At 36.5% G+C, this 21,877-nt stretch overlaps 1 protein-coding gene across 5 annotated transcripts in view; it reads right to left on the bottom strand.

Moving 5' to 3' along the window:
* The window catches only part of LOC131824398 (cytochrome c oxidase subunit 7B2, mitochondrial), a 163,992-nt gene that overhangs the window by 86,728 nt on the left and 55,387 nt on the right, over positions 1 to 21,877 (bottom strand). For all 5 annotated transcript variants that reach the window (XM_059162238.1, XM_059162227.1, XM_059162206.1 and 2 more), the window contains one exon: positions 12,868 to 12,923. The gene's annotated coding sequence lies outside the window, so the exon portion shown is untranslated. The remainder of the gene's footprint in view (positions 1 to 12,867; positions 12,924 to 21,877) is intronic.

Below are 21,877 nucleotides of genomic sequence, written 5' to 3'. Positions count from 1 at the left end.
CCCACCCTCACCACTCTTGTTCAACATAGTATTAGAAGTCCTAGCAACAGCAATCAAACAACAAAGAGAAATAAAGGTATCCAAATTGGCAATGAGGAAGTCAAACTCTCTCTCCTCACAGATGACATGATTCTTTATATGGAAAACCCCAAAGACTCCACCCTCAAACTACTAGAAATCAAAGAGCAATTCAGTAACGTGGCAGGATACCAAGTCAATGTGCAGAAATCAGTGGCTTTCTTATACACTAACAATGAAAATACAGAAAGGGAAATTAGAGAATCGATTCCATTTACTATAGCACCAAGAACCATAAGATACCTGGGAATAAACCTAACCAAAGAGGTAAAGGATCTGTACTCGAGGAACTACAGAACACTCATCAAAGAAATTGAAGAAGACACAAAAAGATGGAAGACCATTCTATGCTCGTGGATCAGAAGAATAAACATTGTTAAAATGTCTATACGGCCTAGAGCAATCTATACCTTTAATGCCATTCCGATCAAAATTCCACCAGTATTTTTCAAAGAGCTGGAGCAAATAATCCAAAAATTTGAATGGAATCAGAAGAGACCCCAAATCACTAAGGAAATGTTGAAAAACAAAAATAAAATGGGGGGCATTGCCTTACCTGATTTCAAGCTTTACTACAAAGCTGTGATCACCAAGACAGCATGGTACTGGCATAAAAACAGACACATAGACCAGTGAAACAGAGTAGAGAGCCTGGATATGGACCCTCAACACTATGGTCAAATAATCTTCAAAAAAGCAGGAAAAAATATACAGTGGAAAAAAGACAGTCTCTTCAATAAATGGTGCTGGGAAAACTGGACAGCTATATGTAGAAGAATGAAACTCGACCAATCTCTTACACCATACACAAAGATAAACTCAAAATGGATAAAAGAACTTAACGTGCGACAGGAATCCATCAGAATCCTAGAGGAGAATATAGGCAGTAACCTCTTTGATATCAGCCATATAGCAACTTCTTTCAAGATATGTCTCCAAAGGCAAAGGAAACAAAAGCGAAAATGAACTTTTAAGACTTCATCAAGATCAAAAGTTTCTGCACAGCAAAGGAAACGGTCAACAAAACAAAGAGGCAACCCATGGAATGGGAGAAGATATTTGCAAATGACAGTACAGACAAAAGGTTGATATCCAGCATCTATAAAGAACTCAAACTCAACACACACAAAACAGATAATCGTATCAAAAAATGGGCAGAAGATATGAACAGACATTTCTCCAATGAAGACATAAAAATGGCTATCAGACACATGAAAAAATGTTCATCATCACTAGCCATCAGGGAGATTCAAATTAAAACCACATTGAGATACCACCTTACACCACTTAGAATGGCCAAAATTAGCAAGACAGGAAACAACATGTGTTGGAGAGGATGTGGAGAAAGGGAACCCTCCCACACTGTTGGTGGGAATGCAAGCTGGTGCAGCCACACTGGAAAACAGCATGGAGGTTCCTCAAAATATTGAAAATAGAACTGCCCTATGACCCAGCAATTGCACTACTGGGTATTTACCCTAAAGATACAAACGTAGTGGTCCAAAGGGGCACATGCACCCGAATGTTTATAGCAGCAATGTCCACAACAGCCAAACTATGGAAAGAACCTAGATGTCCATCAACAGATGAATGGATCAAGAAGATGTGGTATATATACACAATGGAATACTATGCAGCCATCAAAAGAAATGAAATCTTGCCATTTGTGACAACATGGATGGAACTAGAGCGTATCATGCTTAGCGAAATAAGTCAAGCAGAGAAAGACAACTATCATATGATCTCCCTGATATGAGGAAGTGGTGATGCAACATGGGGGCTTAAGTGGGTAGGAGAAGAATCAATGAAACAAGATGGAATTGGGAGGGAGACAAACCATAAGTGACTCTTAATCTCACAAAACAAACTGAGGGTTGCTGGGGGGAGGGGGTTTGGGAGAAGGGGGTGGGATTATGGACATTAGGGAGGGTATGTGCTTTGGTGAGTGCTGTGAAGTATGTAAACGTGGTGATTCACAGACCTGTACCCCTGGGGATAAAAATATATATTTATAAAAAACAATAAATAAATAAATAAATAAATAAATAAATAAATAAAGCTTCCCTATGATCCTACAATTGCACTACTGGGTATTTACCCCAAAGATACAGATGTAGTGAAAAGAAGGGCCATCTGTACCCCAATGTGTATAGCAGCAATGGCCACGGTTGCCAAACTGTGGAAAGAACCATGATGCCCTTCAACGGACGAATGGATAAGGAAGATGTGGTCCATATACACTATGGAGTATGACGCCTCCATCAGAAAGGATGAATACCCAACTTTTGTAGCAACATGGACGGGACTGGAAGAGATTATACTGAGTGAAGTAAGTCAAGCAGAGAGAGCCAATTATCATATGGTTTCACTTATTTGTGGAGCATAACAAATAACATGGAAGACACAGGGAGATGGAGAGGAGAAGGGAGTTGAGGGAAATTGGAAGGGGAGGTGAACCATAAGAGACTATGGACACTGAAAAATAATCTGACGTTTTTGAAGGGGCAGGGGGGGGGGTGAGAGGTTTGGGGATCCAGGTGGTGGGTATTGGGGAGGGTACATATTGCATGGAGCACTGGGTGTGGTGTGAAAACAACGAATACTGTTATGCTGAAAACAAAATTAAAAAAATAATAAAATAAAAAGAAAATGGATGGCTTTCAAAATAAGAAAAAACCCAGTAACTCTTTTGAGATTATACAAACACATCACACACACACATTTACTCACACTCAGGAAAGCAGACCACTGAAGAATTGGAAGTGCAAGAATAGCCTGATAACTGCATTTTGGAACAGTAAGCATGCCTAGTCATCTTAGTGATACAGAAGAAGTGAAAGAAACAGCTTTCACTGAAGAAACTGACTGTGTGGGCTATAGCTTCTTCAAAAAAAAATTCAGCTACTAACTTAGTCCATTTGTACCTAGGACAAAAACTTTTTCAAGTCTTTGAAAATGTATAAGTTCTGAAAAATATAAATATATTGAAACTAAAGCATGAAAACTACATAAGTAAAATGAATTAATAAATGCTTATACAATTTTTCATGGCAATTAGGCAATCATTTAACTCAACATCATATTTACAACAATATTTAATTGATATATAAGTTCATTTTAACATGTTGACTTCAGTGCTGGCCTGGGTTTCCAAAAGAAAAAAGAATCTAAAGGTCTTTAAAATACTCTGAGACTTAGTTCAATCAAAAGGTCTTAGTTTAAGATATATAGATACCTTAATAGTAATAATAAGGTAGAAACAACCTACATGTCCACCAACAGTGGATGCATAAACAAAATGCAACATATACACACAACAGGATTTATTACTCAGTCAAAAGAAGATGGATGAATCTCAAAAATGGTATGCTAAGTGAAATAAGCCAGATACAAAAAAACAAATATTGCAAGATCCTACTTGCATGAAATATTTAAAATAGGTAAATTAATAGAGACACAAAGAGATCAGAGATTACCTGGGTCTTGGTGGAAGGGAGAATGGGCAGTTATTGCTTAATGAGTACAGAATTTTCTCTTTGGAGTGATGGAAAGGGTTTGGAAAATAATGATGATGACTGCACAACACTGAGAATGTAATTAATGCCACCAAATTGTACACTTAAAGATGGGATATTTTATGCTATATCTATTATAACCACAAAAAATGTTTAAAAGGAGTGTATGGAAAGTGGTTTATAACTACTGATAGCCATTTTAAAGATAATTGATTTGTATTTGCCTAGATGATGAACTCACTTCTCTACCTGATTCTAAAATATCCTAAAATATTCCTACAGTTTGTATCTGAAGTATTTCAATTCTGAGAGTCCAATTAAGTTTTTATTTCCTCCAGTTATGTAACAGGCTTAACTAACAACAATGATAGAAAATATGTTCCGCTTGATAATAAAACAGATTTCTTTTTCATTTTTGCTATGAATACTAACACACATATCAATCACATGTTAATTTCACAAATGTATTAATTTTATTAGGCTGTTATAGAAATTAAGTTACATAAGACATATAGCAATGATATTGTGGGTGTATATGTGTGTGTAAACTATTTAACTCAATGCCTCACACAGAATAGTACTTAGTACTGTATAGTGGTAAATGGAGAACATATACTAAAGATAGAACTCTGTTTAGATCTAAGTTAATCTCAAAAAGTAGTGTGTGGAATCAGGATAAAACTTTATAAAAACTTTATAAATACTTTATTTTAGACTTTGTCAATCTCCTATATCCTCTTTTACATTCTTTGTCCAGACTAATGGCTACTATGAAGTAAGTGTCAATCTCTTCATTATAAATTCAACTACTGAAAAATACTTAAAAAAACTAAGATTTGAAACAGTCTTTTTTTTTCCAATAAAATCATAACTGGGTACTTTAGATATCTAGAATCTTCTGTGTTCCATTAATAACATAGCAAATCACATCCACGAAAAGCTAGTAATACAAAGTTCCATTACAAACAAATGCTTGTAACCCCTTCATCTTTATCCCTCTGTAATACTACAGAATGAGAAATCTACTTCAGAGTAAAAGTTTCCAAATACAATGGAAGATTTGGGTATCACTGTATCAGGGGAGAGAAGATAAGAATGACATTAAAGAAAATTTTCAATAACAGAATCACAAAAAACATTCAGCTCAACTTTTATCAAAGGTCCAATTACATTAAATACTGTTCCCTAAGCATTCTGTCTAACAAAGTTTTTCTATATTGTAATTTAATTACAGAAAATATCTGCACAGTATTTTCCAAACATCCTATTTCTTAAGAGATTACCTTTTCAGTAATGCCCATTTGGCCACTTGCTTACCATTCTTTTTTGATACTTGAAGGCAACTATGAGTTTAGCAGCCAACCTTAATTAGTTAGAAAAAGATATGAAATTTTAAAAATTATTCCTGGCTTCCAATTTATACTGTATTAATCTTCTCAGGCCGCTATACTGAAATAGCATGGTAGCTTTAAAAACAGAAATTTATTTCTCACGGTTTTAGAGACTGGAAGTCCAAGATCAAACTGCTGGCAAATTTGGTTCTTGCTGAGAGCTCTCTTCCTGGCTTTTAACATGTCCTAACTCTTGTGTCTTCAGATAGAGCTCTGGTCTCTTCCTCTCCTTATACTAATTATAATTCTTATACTTTTGATCCTATTAAGTACATAGCAACAAAAGGCTATATACTCATAGCCCATTATGAAGGCTCTACTATCCTGGCCTCATCTAAACTTTACCTCTCAAAAGCTCCACCTCCTACTACCATCACATTAGAAGTTGGGGTTGCAACAAGTGAATTTGGGGGAACAGAAACATTCAGTCACTAACACATACTTTGTAATTATATTTAATTTGAAGTCAACACAGAAACTTAAAATATTTATGAAATATCATCTCATTATTAAAGTGTCACTCTGTATATTTTTCTTGAATATTTCAGTGTCCTCATATACTGGTGTGCATTAGACTAATGTGGGGAGCCTGTGCAACATAAAAATGAGATCCAACCCAAACTTGTGAGTATAGATATGTTAACAAAAACAATTAACCTGGGTTTTCTATAGATGAAAACTACTGGCAGAAAAAAAAAAACAATAATCTAAGGAGGATATTGGAAAGCAGAAAGAAAAACTCTTTAATCCAACTCCTTTGCAAATTCGTAACTGATTTTTGATTATTACAGTCCCCTGTTCTCTTTTGGAAATCTAATGCAATCTTCAAGTCATATTCATCAACTATTAATGGCTCACTATAATCATACATTTGTTTATAAAAACCAGGAATACATAATTTTAGGAATAGGATTCATCATCAGGAGGAGATGAGGCCCTTAGAAAAGTAATGACAATTAGGTAACCATGAGGATATTTTTTCTAATATTCTGCTTTATGTGCTCATATACTATCTCATGCTGCCTGTTGCCACAATTCAGAAACAGCAAAGAGCAGGGCAGGATTTAAAGAAAGACAATGATAATAATGAACTATAGAACAGATTTATATGAAGAAAGATAGTAAAGGCCAGAACTATTCATTCCAAAAGACCGAGGGTGAAAAACTGAAATCACTGTAAACAAAGAAGACATGGAAAAGGTAAACATGAGTATTTACTAAATCCTAGATACCTAAAACATAAATCTAGAAAACAGTGTATTCTTTGAAAGTATATTGCTATGTTTCACAAATGAAAAAAGCAGCCTGCCAACTACAAGCAAAATAGTTTCAAGGAAAACTTAGGTAATTTACATATTCTGGATAAGCGTCAAATTATGAAAAAAAGTTAAAAGGTATTAAGGTCACGTTTCTATTTTATGGCATTTGAAATCATGCCAAACAATCACACTGTCTCACTGGAAACACTTTCAAAGTTAAAAAAAAAAAAAGTCATGAATAAATTACTACACCTTACACTGGAAATAATTTAGATCATTTTTAATATTTTAAGTGATCTAATATATTTCAGATGTAAGATATATAAAGTGCACACATATATAATATACACATATTTCAGAAAACTACCGTCAGTCAAATTTCATCATATGAGGTAACTACCATTATTCCTCACTAGATGAAGGGGTGAAGATGGAGTATGGTCACAGAAGCCAAGGTACTCATTATCTATGTTAGTTCTTTGTTTTTCACAAAGACTGGACTTGTGCCATTGAAAACTATTTAATTCTCTATCAGACCCTGGTGATCATGCATCAAAGTATAATGTGGTCCATTAATACGGAGTAAAGCAAAAGTATGGACTATTAGTTGATTGCACAAACATGTCCTGATGCCTCATTGGTATTTATAGCTTCTCTCAAGTGTGTGGTTGAGTGGAGATGGTCAATCCTTATTATTCTAACCTGGATCACTGGCAGCTTTCCTGCTATCTTCTGGGAAAACCCTGTGTGGCACAGTTAGAAGAAATGGTAATATACTCAAATTTCTTTCTGTAACTTAATCTAAGACATTAGAATTCTGAATGGCATTTGGCCTAATCCCAGAAATTTTATTCCACATTGATTTTGCCTTTCCTAGGGCTTTTTTTTTTTTTCATTTCACAATCTGTACCAAAAAAAACCACCTCAAGATCAAACCCTGAAATCAATGCCAATATTCCTGGACCTTCTTTTTGAATCAGGTTCTTAAGCGTTTTGTGCTTTTTCAAAATATCAAATGATTATAATTTTTATGCTTTATTTTAAGACCACTTTCTCATTTTTACTCCTTTGAGTCTCTGTGATTTTATAAATAGTGTCCTTATTATGGTCTGCTTCTGGCTTTCCTCACAAACTTTGCCCAGAGTCCTGTAGTACAGCAGCCTATTTTTGTGCTCTCTTGAGGAGACTTGTTCCCCAGCCCTCCCTTATTGTGAGTTTGTTTCAGGCTGTCCGCTGCCTGATGTTTTGATGTCTCTCTCCATTAACTAACTCTTGCCTTTCAAACACCAAGCTTCAGTTTCTTGTTTACTGCCTTCTTTGTTATAGCTCTTGGCTTACTGCTTCAGTGTGTGTGTCAATAGAATCCTTGGCAACTCCCTGTATCATTTCTTGCCTCTCCTTCTCCACAGATTGCTTTTCACCAATTTGATTTTCCAAAGATAGCCTGTCAGCAGTTCAAAGTGTGGAATCCATCTCTAGTCTCTTAGACTGTGCGCATTTTAATTATTAGTACAAGGCAGCAAGGCTGACGTACAAAAGTGACCACCTGTACTGCCTCACTGAAAAAGCACAAGGGTTAAGTCCTGCCCAGGGTGCCTGAAATCCCAGATGACAGATTCACTTCTCCAATCTCAAAAATTTTAATATTTTCAGGAAAGCTTGTTTAACTGCAAATACTCTCTTCTGCTTACCCTTAGGATTTTCTACATATACTACTGTGGTACTTACCATATTATATATTCTATCTTCTACTGTATGATATAATTAATTTTGTTTCTGTGCCCCCATAAGACTGTAAGTCATTTGCATAGGAATGGTATTCCTTATATCTTACTGTCTAGGGTGGCACATGGTGACAATGGTCTAAATACAATCTTTGAGCTGATAAACATAAAATATAAGTGGACAGGGAAGAAACAAACTATTAACTTCTAATATATTTACTTTTTTTTTTACTTTTGGTAACCTCTACGCCCAACATGGGGCTCCAACTAAACAACTGGGAGATCAAGAGTCGTCTGCTGTTCCGACTGAGCCACCCAGGCACCCCTGGAGTTTGTTCTATGCCTTTATTTTAATTGTAATACTGATAATACCAGCTAGAGAAGTGAGTCAGATGCTGCAACAGAAAATTCAAATAAAAATAGCTGAAACAACATGCTGAATTCTTCCCATGTAATGAGAATTCTATAGGAAGAACATTACTAGTATCGATTTGTAAGCTCAAGGATGTCATGTCTAAAATCTCAATAATACTCCTGGCCTTTCAAGGTTATAAGGCAGTTGCTCCAGGTCCTGTTTTCATGTGCACCTTCACACAAATAAGAAAGAAGGAAAGGGAGAGAAGGAAGAAAAAGTAACATTCATATCAAGAAAGCAAAACCTTGGGCGCCTGGGTGGCTCAGTGGGTTAAGCCGCTGCCTTCGGCTCAGGTCATGATCTCAGGGTCCTGGGATCGAGTCCCGCATCGGGCTCTCTGCTCAGCGGGGCAGGGAGCCTGCTTCCCTCTCTCTCTCTCTCTCTCTGCCTGCCTATCCATCTACTTGTGATTTCTCTCTGTCAAATAAATAAATAAAATCTTTAAAAAAAAAAAAAAAAAGAAAGCAAAACCTTCCCAGAAATGCCATCAGATTTCTATTTCACTAGACAGAATTATACAAGACTAATCTCTTATAACAACAAGAAGAATGAGAAAATGAAGGCCTTGTGTTTTTTTCCTCTTCTTTTTTAATTTTTTTGCCTGCAATAATTGTGGGACTCCATAAGTAAGAAGGAAAGAAGAATAAATATTAAGTCACAGAAATCTCTGTCAGAGGGGTAATGATGAGTATATAAGTGCTAGAAGAGAGTCAGTATAAATGAAAATGCAAACATAAGAGAGTCAAAGTAAATAAAAGCATATGAATTCAACTGATGGCTGCATTACCATCCTGCCCAGTAACGGCTGACAGGGGTCTGGCATTTTGATTTATAAGTTTTAAAGCACTACTGAGGCTTAAGCTTCATGGGAATCTTAATAGAGTATCCTTCTATTTTTCATTCAGCCTCTTCAAGGCTTCATAAATAAAGTTTTCCTGAGCACTTTCTCTGCATCTAGCACTGTGGTACATTGAGTGAAATAACGTAATTGTCTTCAAGCTGTCCACTTTGAACTGAACTTTTCAATAACAGAAGTGAGTCATGCAGTGGTTCACTGAAGAGATACCTAACTTAAATGGGGTGTGTGCTTGTGGAGTGGGAATTGAGTCAGAGAACTGCCACAGAAGGAGAAAGGGGAGCTCTCCAAATGGTGTGCAAAAAGATGTTACTGGCAGAGAGTATTAGTGCATAAAGGCACCAGAAGGCAAACAAAGTAAAAAAAATCCTGGGATTTGTAGATTTTTTAGTGGAGAAAAGCACATAATTTAAAGGGAAAGACAATGGTAGGGGGAGAAATTAGAAGAAAGGTAAGCAAGAACCAAAGGGTCTTTTTAGACAATGAGACACTAAATGAATATAAACTGGTATCAGTTTCATGCTTTAGGAAGATTTTCCTGGTTCCTGGTTTATTGGAAACAGACAACACTCAAAAGAGGGAATTCAGTTGAAGAACTATTCCAATGATTCAAGTGAAAAATAGGAAGACTCATCCCAAAATAGTGCCAGAGGAACTGGGGAAAAAAAAAAAAAGAGAGAGAGAGAGAGAAAGACTGCCTGACTCCATAGACATTAAACAAGTCAAAGTTAAAAATACATTTACCAAATCCGGATGTGTGTACATGTGTCCATGTGGCGGGGGGGGGGGGTGGCCAGGCAGGAGAAACAAGTATAGAGTGGGGCAGAAATAAGGGAAGAACAATAAGACAACTTCTATTTCTTCACTCTTTCACTGGTTCAATAATGATGATTGAGTCAATTTTCCTAAAGATATATGTTTGAGGTAAGACAAAATATACACACCTGTTCGTAGTATGTCTATACTTGTGACCCAAGCACAACATGAGGCAACCTCACCAAGAAAACAGTCATTCTGTCATAGAGAAACCTATCAATGAACCCTTAAATCCTGGTTGAACAGCCTACTTCCTAGAGCAAATCTCAAGGACCTAGGGAATAATATAAAACATAAGATATTATTAAGCCAAAAACACACCTGATCAACACACTGTTTCCAGAGTGAGTTAGTTATGAACCTTCAAAATGACTTAACAAAATGAGAAACTTATTATACTGTCTCTGTAGCAATTAAAAATAAATTCTGATATCTAATATATCAGATAAAAATTCTTAAACCATAAGGAAAATGATGCAGGCTTCACAAGGCCAATCCTTACTTGAATAGAATAGCAAGGCACCCAGGAACAGATTATGGTTCACAGTCCCAGGTCCAGAGAATACCAACCTACATGGTGTGTTGGAAGCATGCAACAGCTTCTAAAGCTAGCATTCTATTATTCTGCCTTTATATTATGCATAAACGCACCTTAAGGTTCACTAACCCAATAGTTCTTGTCACTATTGCTACCAGCTCAACCATGCTAGTAACAAGGAATCTCTTAATGCACTGCCTGGTTTGAAGAAAAAAAAAATGTATAGAAGAACAAATAGTGCCCAAAGTAATTCAGGCCCCCAGACAAGAAGAGCATCCATATTAAAGAATCCATCTCTTGTGTTTCAAGATATTTGTTTCCACTGTTTGTGCATCAGAGACTATTTTATCTTAAGGACAATAAAATCAGCAAATTAGGAGAAATGAGTATGATTAAAACAAACACACAGTATAGCGGTTGTGAGGTCACTTTAAGTTAAAAAGGTCTCAAAATCTTGGTTTTTGCACTTACCAGGTTTGTTAGCCTCTCTAAGCCTCACTAATAATATAGATAAAATGACACTTAATTCACAGAATTATTGTGAGAAATAAATGCTTATGAGGTACCCAGCCCCAAATCTGGTGTAAATTAGTCTTAAATAGATACTAACATATAAAAAAATGGATTAACAACATCTTTTAGGGGTAGTGATTTGTATTCCCCTTTTACAGAAGAAGAGACTGAGACTCTGAGAGGCTCAGTGACTTGTTCAAGGTCACCATGTTAGTAAATATGAGAACCAGGATTCAAACACAGCTCTACTGTGGTAGAGAGTAGACTGTCCCAATTTTTTTTAATTCTACATTTTAGAAGATACCCTTTCAAAAAGCCAGGACTTAATGTAAATACTGTGCTGATCTTATGGTTTCAGAATTAAGTGAAAGAAGGAGAATACAGAAGAAAATAAAAGCAAAAGCAGTCTGTTCCAAAAAGTCCAGTACTACAGCCCTGTACATGATCAAGTTTAGGACACAAAACCTATGAGAAATGGTTAAAACAATCAAGATAATTCATAATCTAGAGAAGAGACTGTAGGAGGAAATATAATTGCAACTACCCAATTTACAGAAATGTAATTTAGAATATTATGCACATTTTCAGTTTGCAAGAATGGTTTAATTATTCCCAAAAACATTAAAATTAAATGTAAAAAAAATGACAGTTTTTTTGTTGTCAGTTCTGAATAAGAATTTGTGGGCATGGGGCTGATTTCAGGGGATAGATGAGAACTCTATTTTTAATTCATGGATGAATTACTATGTTTATATTTGCAGTTCTGTAGCTATAGGGGAGCTGCTTGTAAGGGAATATTAAAACCTGAATTATTTTTCACATGATGTAGATTTCAAAAACAAAAAATTTAATGTCTGAATTTTCATGTTTATTAATTAAAATACCTATGCATTTACCAAAAGGAAACTGTTCATAGCAATTTTCCATTTCACAAATTTATTACCAACAAAGAACTTGATTATGTTGTAAGAATTTCACACTTACTAAATGATATATTATTTGGCATTATCTTGAACTGAAGAATTTAAGGGATTAGGTATTTTCAAATTCTACTTTTAAGCTTACCACCGGCTCCAGATACAACCATAAATTAGGGCAAGAAAAACACTGAATGCATATTTCTGGATACTTACACACTATACTGATCAAATCAACCTAGTATCAAAAAAGGCCCATCACCAACTAATAGCAAACTGATTTTTAAAAACAATGTCTTAATTTCTCATAAATATATAATTACATAATCACACCAGGGGGCGCTCTTAACACTGAAATGATAGATGCCATATTTTAAAACACATGGTGGTCTCAGTTGGCCAAAATGAGATTTTTTTCTAGGCATATAGTACTTGCAACAAGTGCTTATCTTTTGAAAATGTTTGCTGGCAACACACACATTTTCTTTTACATCCCAAATGTTTGCGTTGTTAAGACTATCAAGTTAGTCTATCAAGTAAAACATTTTCTGCTGATAGGAAACATCTTATTTTGGAAACATTTGTCTGTTTAGACTGGCATCTGTCTCTTATTCTTTTGGTGGTTATGCTGATTCTCAATAGTCAACAGTGCTTAAGAGTACATAAAACTTAAAAAATGGTTTTACTTCCCATTTTATTTTTTATAAAATTTCCATCAAACCTGCAGCTCCTCCCCACACACATACACACCGTAAAAAGGGGTCATCTAATTTCACACACACACACACACACACACTGAAATTCTAATCTGGACAGTTTGGATTTTTTCTGTATTTTCTCATTACCTGGTAAGAACTCTGAAGCCTAGATGCTGTCCTCAGAAAATTCAAGATTCAGGTTCCTAAAAATATAATTATAAAATCAGTGTGAGGTTTCAAGGAAATAGAAAAGGCAAAAGGTCAGTTTGGGCTATATTTTACCCAGAGAAATCACCATTTACTACTACTCCCGTCAATAGTAAATACTTTTATACAAATGACATCTGATTACAAGTATACTTTAAGAAATAACTTAAAGTCAAAAGGAAAGAATCATAAAGTTTGTGAAAAAGGACATAGCTACCTGTCTTCCTGTAGTGGTAGAGAAGGAGTTTATAAGCTTTTCCAACCCATGTAGTTGAGATCACCCCCTTTTTTCTAGCAGCTGTCTCCACAAGTATTATCTACTTGTGCCTAAAATGAAACAGGAAAAATTCTAACCAAGATTAACTGGGTATGAACAGAGAGCAGGTTCCTACCTAGGATGTGAGTTCAAGGAAACAAGAATGGACTGACCAGCTATTTGTACCTTAAATGAAATTCATGAGGTTACTAATGTCTCAAATCCTGTTGACAGGAGCAAAGTTTTCATTCTAGAACAAGAGTAGGCTTTAAAGTAAATAAAAAAGGTGTATTTATTTATTACTTTACATCAAAGTATATGTGAATGACAGGAAGTCCTACCTGCATAGAAGTAGATTTTAATACAATTTTTGACAATATGAAGGGGAATGAAGAAAAAAAGAATACAGGATGAAAAGAAGTCAGGCTACGGAGGAGAAACCCTACAGGAAGAGAATGTTAGCAGTCAGGTAACTACTGTTACCTGCATTACTCCCTCTTGATCTTCAGAGTGAAACAGTTACCAGAGGTTCACCAAGCCAAATGAAGTCTTGTTTGGTAAGAGGGAACAAATGACCTGAACTAAACTGGCAATGGTAAAGTCACCTGAGTTAGAAAGCAGTGGTGTTTGGGGTTCCATGTAGTCCATGGAGGTTCTGAGCCACTTACTGGAAAACAGAGAGTTTACTCCCCACTAGGACTGGAATGGTTGCCAGAAAGCCAAGTAACCTATAATTTAGATAAGGTCCTAATGTCACCTGAAGACAAGGATACTAAACAGAAAATGCCAAATTTGTAGAACAGTTTTGATAAACTGGGTGGTAGAGGGGAACCTGGGTGGCTCAGTGGGTTAAAGCCTCTGCTTTCGGCTCAGGTCATGATCCCAGGATCCTGGGATAGAGCCCCGCATGGGGCTCTCTGCTCAGCGGGGAGCCTGCTTCCTTCCTCCTCTCTCTCTGCCTGCCTCTCTGACTACTTGTGATCTCTCTGTCTCTGTCAAGTAAATAAATAAAATCTTAAAAAAAAAAAAAAACCCGGGTGGTAGATACCAGAAAACAGAAACAGTCAAGGATGACAGAAAGGTTTTTTAGCTGAGCAACTGCTGTCATTTAATGGGAGTGGGAAACTGGGAAAAGCAGGTTATTGGGGGAAATAATTATTGTGACTTTGGGTATGTGAATTTTGTTAGGTCTGTTAGTAATACCCAAGAGGAGCCATATAAAGCAGTTAGGCAAATCAGTGCAGAGTTTAGAGAAAGGAATCAAGCTCTTTACTACAAAACTATGGGTTGTCCACTCACTGACTATATCTAGAGCCATGATATACTAGAGGAAGTGAGTGCAGAGGAGAGAGAGGACAGAGACTAGTCTGGAAGTTGGTAGACTCAGGTAGCTCCATTCCCGAGAGTGTGGACAGGATCTGTAACTTGTTTCTAACTCAATATATGTGACAGGATGTGTATGAATGATACTGTGATTAGTTTGTTACAGTATATAAGATTATACAGCCCAATCTAGTTGCAGAGATTCCCCCTAGCTGGCTTACTTTTGTGAAACAAACAGTAGTGCTGGGGAACCTACTTGACAGAGAATTGAGGGTGGCCTCAAAAAACTGAGGGAAGTGTCTGTTCATATCTTCTGCCCATTTTTTTATACAATTGTCTGTTTTGTGTGTGTTGAGTTTGAGGAGTTCTTTATCGATCCTGGATATCAACCTTTTGTTTGTACTGTCATTTGCAAATATCTTCTCCCATTCCATGGGTTGCCTCTTTGTTTTGTGGACTGTTTCCTTTGCTGTGCAGAAGCTTTTGATCTTGATGCAGTCCCAAAAGTTCATTTTTGCTTTTGTTTCCTTTGCCTTTGGAGACATATCTTGAAAGAAGTTGCTATGGCTGATATCAAAGAGGTTACTACCTATATTCTCCTCTAGGATTCTGATGGATTCCTGTCGCACGTTGAGTTCTTTTATCCATTTTGAGTTTATCTTTGTATATGGTGTAAGAGAATGGTCGAGTTTCATTCTTCTACATATAGCTGCCCAGTTTTCCCAGCACCACTTATTGAAGAGACTGTCTTTTTTCCACTGTATATTTTTCCCTGCTTTTTTGAAGATTATTTGACCATAGAGTTGAGGGTCCATATCCAGGCTCTCTACTCTGTTTCACTGGTCTATGTGTCTGTTTTTATGCCAGTACCATGCTGTCTTGGTGATCACAGCTTTGTAGTAAAGCTTGAGATCAGGTAAGGTGATGCTTCCCATTTTATTTTTGTTTTTCAACATTTCCTTAGTGATTTGGGGTCTCTTCTGATTCCATACAAATTTTTGTATTATTTGCTCCAGCTCTTTGAAAAATACTGGTGGAATTTTGATCGGAATGGCATTAAAGGTATAGATTGCTCTAGGCCGTATAGACATTTTAACAATGTTTATTCTTCTGATCCAAGAGCATAGAATGGTCTTCCATCTTTTTGTGTCTTCTTCAATTTCTTTGATGAGTGTTCTGTAATTCCTCAAGTACAGATCCTTTACCTCTTTGGTTAGGTTTATTCCCAGGTATCTTATGGTTCTTGGTGCTATAGTAAATGGAATCGATTCTCTAATTTCCCTTTCTCTATTTTCATTATTATTGTCCAGGATCTATAAAGAACTCCTCAAACTCAACACACACAAAACAGACAATCATATAAAAAAATGGGCAGAAAATATGAACAGACACTTCTCCAACAAAGACATACAAATGGCTATCAAACACCTGAAGAAATGTTCATCATCACTCGGCATCAGGGAGATTTAAATTAAGACCACATTAAGATGTCACCTTACACCAGTTAAAATGGCCTAAATTAGCAATATGGGAAACCACATGTGTTGGAGAAGATGTGGAGAAAGGGGAATCCTCTTACACTGTGGGTGGGAATGCAAGTTGGTGCAGCCTCTTTAGAGAACAGTGTGGAGATTCCTCAAGAAATTAAAAATAGAACTTCCCTATAACCCTGCAATTACACTCCTATGTATTTACCCCAAAGATACAGATGGAGTGAAAAGAAGGGCCATCTGCAACCCAAATTTATAGCAGCAATGGCCACGGTTGCCAAACTGTGGAAAGAACCAAGATGCCCTTCAATGGAAGAATGGATAAGGAAGATGTGGTCCATATACACTATAGAGTATTATTCCTCCATCAGAAAGGATGAATACCCAACTTTGGTAGCAACATGGACAGGACTGGAAGAGATTATGGTGAGCGAAATAAGTCAAGCAGAGAGAGTCAATTATCATATGGTTTCACTTATTTGTGGAGCATAGCAAATAGCATGGAGGACAAGGGGAGATGGAGAGGAGAAAGGAGTTGAGGGAAATTTGAAGGGGAGGTGAACCATGAGAGACTATGGATTCTGAAAAATAATCTGAGGGTTTTGAAGGGGCGGGGGGTGGGAGGTTGGGGGAACCAGGTGGTGGGTATTAGGGAGGGCACGGATTGCATGGAGCACTGGGTGTGGTGCAAAAACAATGAATACTGTTACGCTGAAAAAAATAAATTAATTAAAAAAAAAAGGGGGGGCGCCTGGGTGGCTCAGTGGGTTAAGCCGCTGCCTTCGGCTCAGGTCATGATCTCAGGGTCCTGGGATCGAGTCCCTCGTCGGGCTCTCTGCTCAGCAGGGAGCCTGCTTCCTCCTCTCTCTCTCTCTCTGCCTGCTTCTCTGCCTACTTGTGATCTCTCTCTCTGTCAAATAAATAAATAAAATCTTAATTTAAAAAAAAAAAAACAAAAACTGAAGGAAGCCTCTAGGTGGCACTTGTAAGGTCTCCAGCCTCCAGCCAACAAGAAAATGAAGCCCTCACTCTTACAGCCTCAAGGAAATAAATTCTGCCAACGATCTGAGTAAACTTGGAAACAAAGCCTTCCCTAGTCAAGCATTCAGATGCTACCTCAAGCGCCAGCTGACACCTTGACTGTAGTCTTGCAGAAGAACTAGTTCAACTGTGCTCAGACTTCTCATCCAAAGAAACTGTGAGATAATAAATGTGTGTTGTTTTAATCCACTAATTTTGGAGTAACTCGTTATGCAAAAAGAGAAAAGTAAGGAAAGCCCTGAGTTACTACAACATTTAGAGGTCAGGCAAATATGAAAGAGCCATGGGGCACCTGAGTGGCTCAGTGGGTTAAAGCCTCTGCCTTCAGCTCAGATCATGATCCCAGGGTCCTGGGATGGAGCCCCACATCGGGCTCTCTGCTCAGCAGGGAGCCTGCTTCCCCCTCTCTCTCTGCCTACTTGTGATCTCTCTCTCTGTCAAATAAATAAATAAAATCTTAAAAAAATATTTGAAAGAGCCAGGAAAAACAGACCAAATAAAAGAGGCCAGTGAGGTAAGAGGAAAACCAACAGAAAAGCATTTCTCCAAGAGGCTTATCACCAACTTCCCTCAGAGAAATCTGAGACATAGAACAAAGGGACAGGTGAGTCTGCTGACTTGCTGAAGGCTCATAGGTAATCATGAGTGAAAGGGACACAAGAAGCCAAGAGCTACCTCAATTCCAGTCTCTTTCTGAGGAGAAAAGGGTAAGAGGCACTGCTAAATAAATGAAATTCAGTTTTATTAGGCTCCCTGGAAGACCCAATTAGTGCCAGAGTTGTGCTACTTCACTATTTGTAAGGCTTTGAAAGTCGGTACTTCAAAAATGGCTAACATTTAATACTCATCAAAGTCAGCTCATTTTAATTACTAAGTAGCTCACATAACCTATTTTTAAACTTTCCATTGTTATTAGACATGCTTAGATTGGCTTGTAATTTATTTTTTTAATCAATACAACCAAATCTAATAAGCATGTATTATGTGCAAGGCCCTGAATTAACTAGCTATAACTCAAAGAAGCTGCCGTGATGCTTTGTGTACATGTATAATTTGTATGCAAACTTATACTATTTATAAAGCACTGTCACACAATCAAAAGCTATGTTATGCCCTAATGTGATTAGTATTCAGCTTTTATCTAGATTTATCTATAGTGAGCATCCCATTTTCCTACAATGCTTTGAAAGCAATTTCTTCTCTATTTATTAACTCAATGAAGATGTATTGAGCACTTACTTAGGTACATAGGGGGCAAATTGGATAAATAAGTATTCAAAATGCCTCTTCTATAAGAAAACTATCCAAAATGTGTCTTTATTATATCCTCAATTTACTTTACTTATGTATATGCATGTATTTATCTACATTTACTCTGCCTAAATAATATTGTATATATGTATACTATATATAATATTTGTGTATGTCTGTATATGTACAGTATACATTTATATTTGTCTGTATACACTCTGCCTAACCTAATAATAAAACTCTGCCCCTTGCATCATCAGCTTTTCCCCAGGTTTTGCTCTGTCATCAAGGTGGAAAGATTAAATAACTATGTTCCAGGCTGTGAACTTAGCAGTCTTCATGATTCTCAGTAATGTCCCTGGCACTGTGGGGCAAGGGGAAGCCTAAAACTAGATCATGGCATGAAGGAGTTTTCAACCTATTTTATTAGCAACAGCTTTCCTAGTCTCCTTTTTCTCCTATCCTCACTTGAAATGTAAGCTTTTCCTTAGGAGAGACCCATAGTAGTTTTTTACTAGTATACCTTTCAGCATATGGTATGTGCTCAATAAGCATCATCTGGTTGATTAGCAACTTTCCAAAATGACTGAGGTGGCCTGCATGAAAATAGAAATATACACTTGGACAAGCAAATGTACTTATACTGCTAGATAAACATACACAAACTATAGCCAAATAAAAAGGGCCTACATAATGTTTAAACCATAGTTTTCACTCAATAATTTAATAAATTGGAGACAATATTTTTTAAAATATTCACATGTGACTATATTTAAAAATTAAATCTAACCCTTTGCTTTCCCATCTATCACAAAGAGAGAAATATAGCTTTGTGTAATCTTATTTTTAACAAAATGAAGTATTGCATTTTATCAAAGCAAAAACAAACTTTTTTTCCTGGATGGTAAACTCTAAGAATTTATTACAAGTATCATTAAAACAAATACTGGAGCACATATCTTCCTTAATTATCCTAAGCAAGATGGATAAATTGATTCAAAATTGCTAAAATTAAGGTATTGGATTGAATAAGATATACAGCACCTCCCAGAATTTATACTGATATTTTACTATCACTCTTGGTGTCATCAACGCATATATCCATTGGTAATTATTTTTTTATAAACATATTATATATATATATATATAAACATATACTTATATTTTTATTTTTTTATAAAAATATAATGTATTATTAGCCCCCAGGGATACAGTCTGTGAATCACCAGGTTTACAGACCTCACAGCACTCACCATAGCACATAACACTCCCCAATGTCCATAACCCCACCACCTTCTCCCTACCCCCCTACCCCCAGCCCCCCTCAGTTTGTTTTGTGACATTAAGAATCTTTTATGGTTTGTATCCCTCCTGATCCCATCTTGTTTCATTTATTTTTTTCCTACCCCTCAGACCCCACACATTGCATCTCCACTTCCTCATATCAGGGAGATCATATGATAGTTGTCTTTCTCTGATTGACTTATTTTGCTAAGCATAATACCCTCTAGTTCCATCCAGGTCATTGCAAATGACAAGATTTCATTTCTTTTGATGGCTGCATAGAATTCCATTGTATATATATGCCACCTTTTCTTTATCAATTCATCTGTTGGTGGACATCTAGGTTCTATCCATAGTTTGGCTGTAGTGGACATTGCTGCTATTTAGCTATATTTAGCTATAAACATTCAGGTGCATGTGCCCCTTTGAATCACTAAATGTGTAAAAGATACATGTGTGTCTTTAAGATAAATACCCAATAGTGCAATTGCTGGTCATAAGGTAGCTCTATTTTCAACTTTTTGAGGAACCTCCATGCTGTTTTCCAGAGTGGTTGCACCAGCTTGCATTCCCACCAGCAGTGTAGGAGGGTTCCCCTTTCTCCACATTCTCGCGGTAATTATTTTTTAAGACAATTTGGTAAGCATTTTCAAGACCAGAAAGGCTGCTAAATGAACATAAATTTCCTATACTTTTCAAAATGCACAATGTATTCACATAGTATTGATTTCACATGAAAAACCTACTCAAAATTAGTATCTATTTTCCACTTCCCAAAAAGGTAAGGCTTTACTTCATTTTAATGTGTATTACCACCTGAAGTTATATAAGTGAACAGAACTGAGTCTGTAAAACACTGCGAAAATGTAAATCAATTACTAACATTGTAAAGAAGTATAGTTATTTACCAGTGTTACATGAGTGAGAACAAACTGTTACTCTACATAGGCCAAATACGTAGCCTGCCAATACTAGAGCAAGCTGCTGAAGCCATTTTCCCTGATGAATACAATCATTAGGCAGCCAGATTTTAAACCATGTGCCCATGCCCCCACAGGACCAGAACTCACTGGACTTGGGATAGGCATCTAATCAAAGGACAGTGAATCCATTAGGTTGGTTATGACTACAGATGAGGGCAGGTCTAATCAGAAAAAAAATTACTAGGGCCAATGTATTTCTTTCTCTTCGAATTTGAACTAAAAAGTGCCAAGAAAATTAATTAGTGACAGAGGAAAAAGAAAAAGGTATACAAGTTACTTGGGAATTCAGGTACACAGAGCAATAGAGTTGCCATGAAATGTGTTTTGGCCCGTGACAGGATCTAAGATGGTAGGTGGCCTCCAAAGAGCACTGAGTGCAGTTCAATACAAATCAAACTGTATTCAAATAAGAATACATAGTAAGAATAAGAAATCCTTTATCCTTTTTTTCCAGCTTTACTGAGATATAACTGACACATAACACTGTGTAAGTTAAAGGTATACAAGGTGGTACATAGACATACATATGTACTGTAAAATAATTACCACAATAAAGGCACTTAGCATGACCATAACTTCACATAGTTAACACTTTATGTGTGTGTGGGGGGAAATATTTGATATCTACTCAGTAATTTTCAAGCATATGATATTATTATTATTATTATTAACTATAGTCACCATGTTGTATTTTAAATCTCTAGAACTTATTCATCTTGTAACTGGAAGTGTGTATCCCTGGACCACCATTACTCACCCCCTCCCTGCATCCTACCAAGCTACTCTATGTTTCTGTAAGTTCATTTTTTTTAAGAATCCAGATATAAGTGAGATCATACAGTATTTGTCTTTCTCTGTCTGACTTATCCAATTTCGCATAATGCCCTCCAGATCCACCCATGTTGTTAAAATGGCAGGATTTCCTTCTTTTTTATGGGTAAATAATATTTTATATAGTATACCATTTGTATGTATAATATATACCATATTTTCATTATCCATTTTTCTATCAATGGATACTTAAAGTTCTTTCCACAGTTTGGTTTTTGTAAATAATACTGCAACAAACATGGGATTAAAGATATCTCTCCCTATGGAGAAGACTTCATTCCCTTAGGATATATACCTTAAAGTGGGATTGCTGAATCACACCGTAGTTCTATTTTTAATTTTTTGAGGAACTTCCATACTATTTCTAGAGTGGCTGCACCAAATTACAATCCCACCAACAGTACACATGGGTTTCCTTTTCTCCACATTCTCTCCAGCATTTTTATTGTGAACAGAGGCTTGGAGGAACCTAATCCTGTGTTTCATCTAGG

Source organism: Mustela lutreola, chromosome 1 (genome assembly GCF_030435805.1).
Source record: "Mustela lutreola isolate mMusLut2 chromosome 1, mMusLut2.pri, whole genome shotgun sequence".
NCBI classification, from domain to species: Eukaryota; Metazoa; Chordata; class Mammalia; order Carnivora; family Mustelidae; genus Mustela; species Mustela lutreola.
The sequence above is the reverse complement of the archived record's forward strand: the minus strand, read 5'-3'. Positions and strand labels throughout refer to the sequence as shown.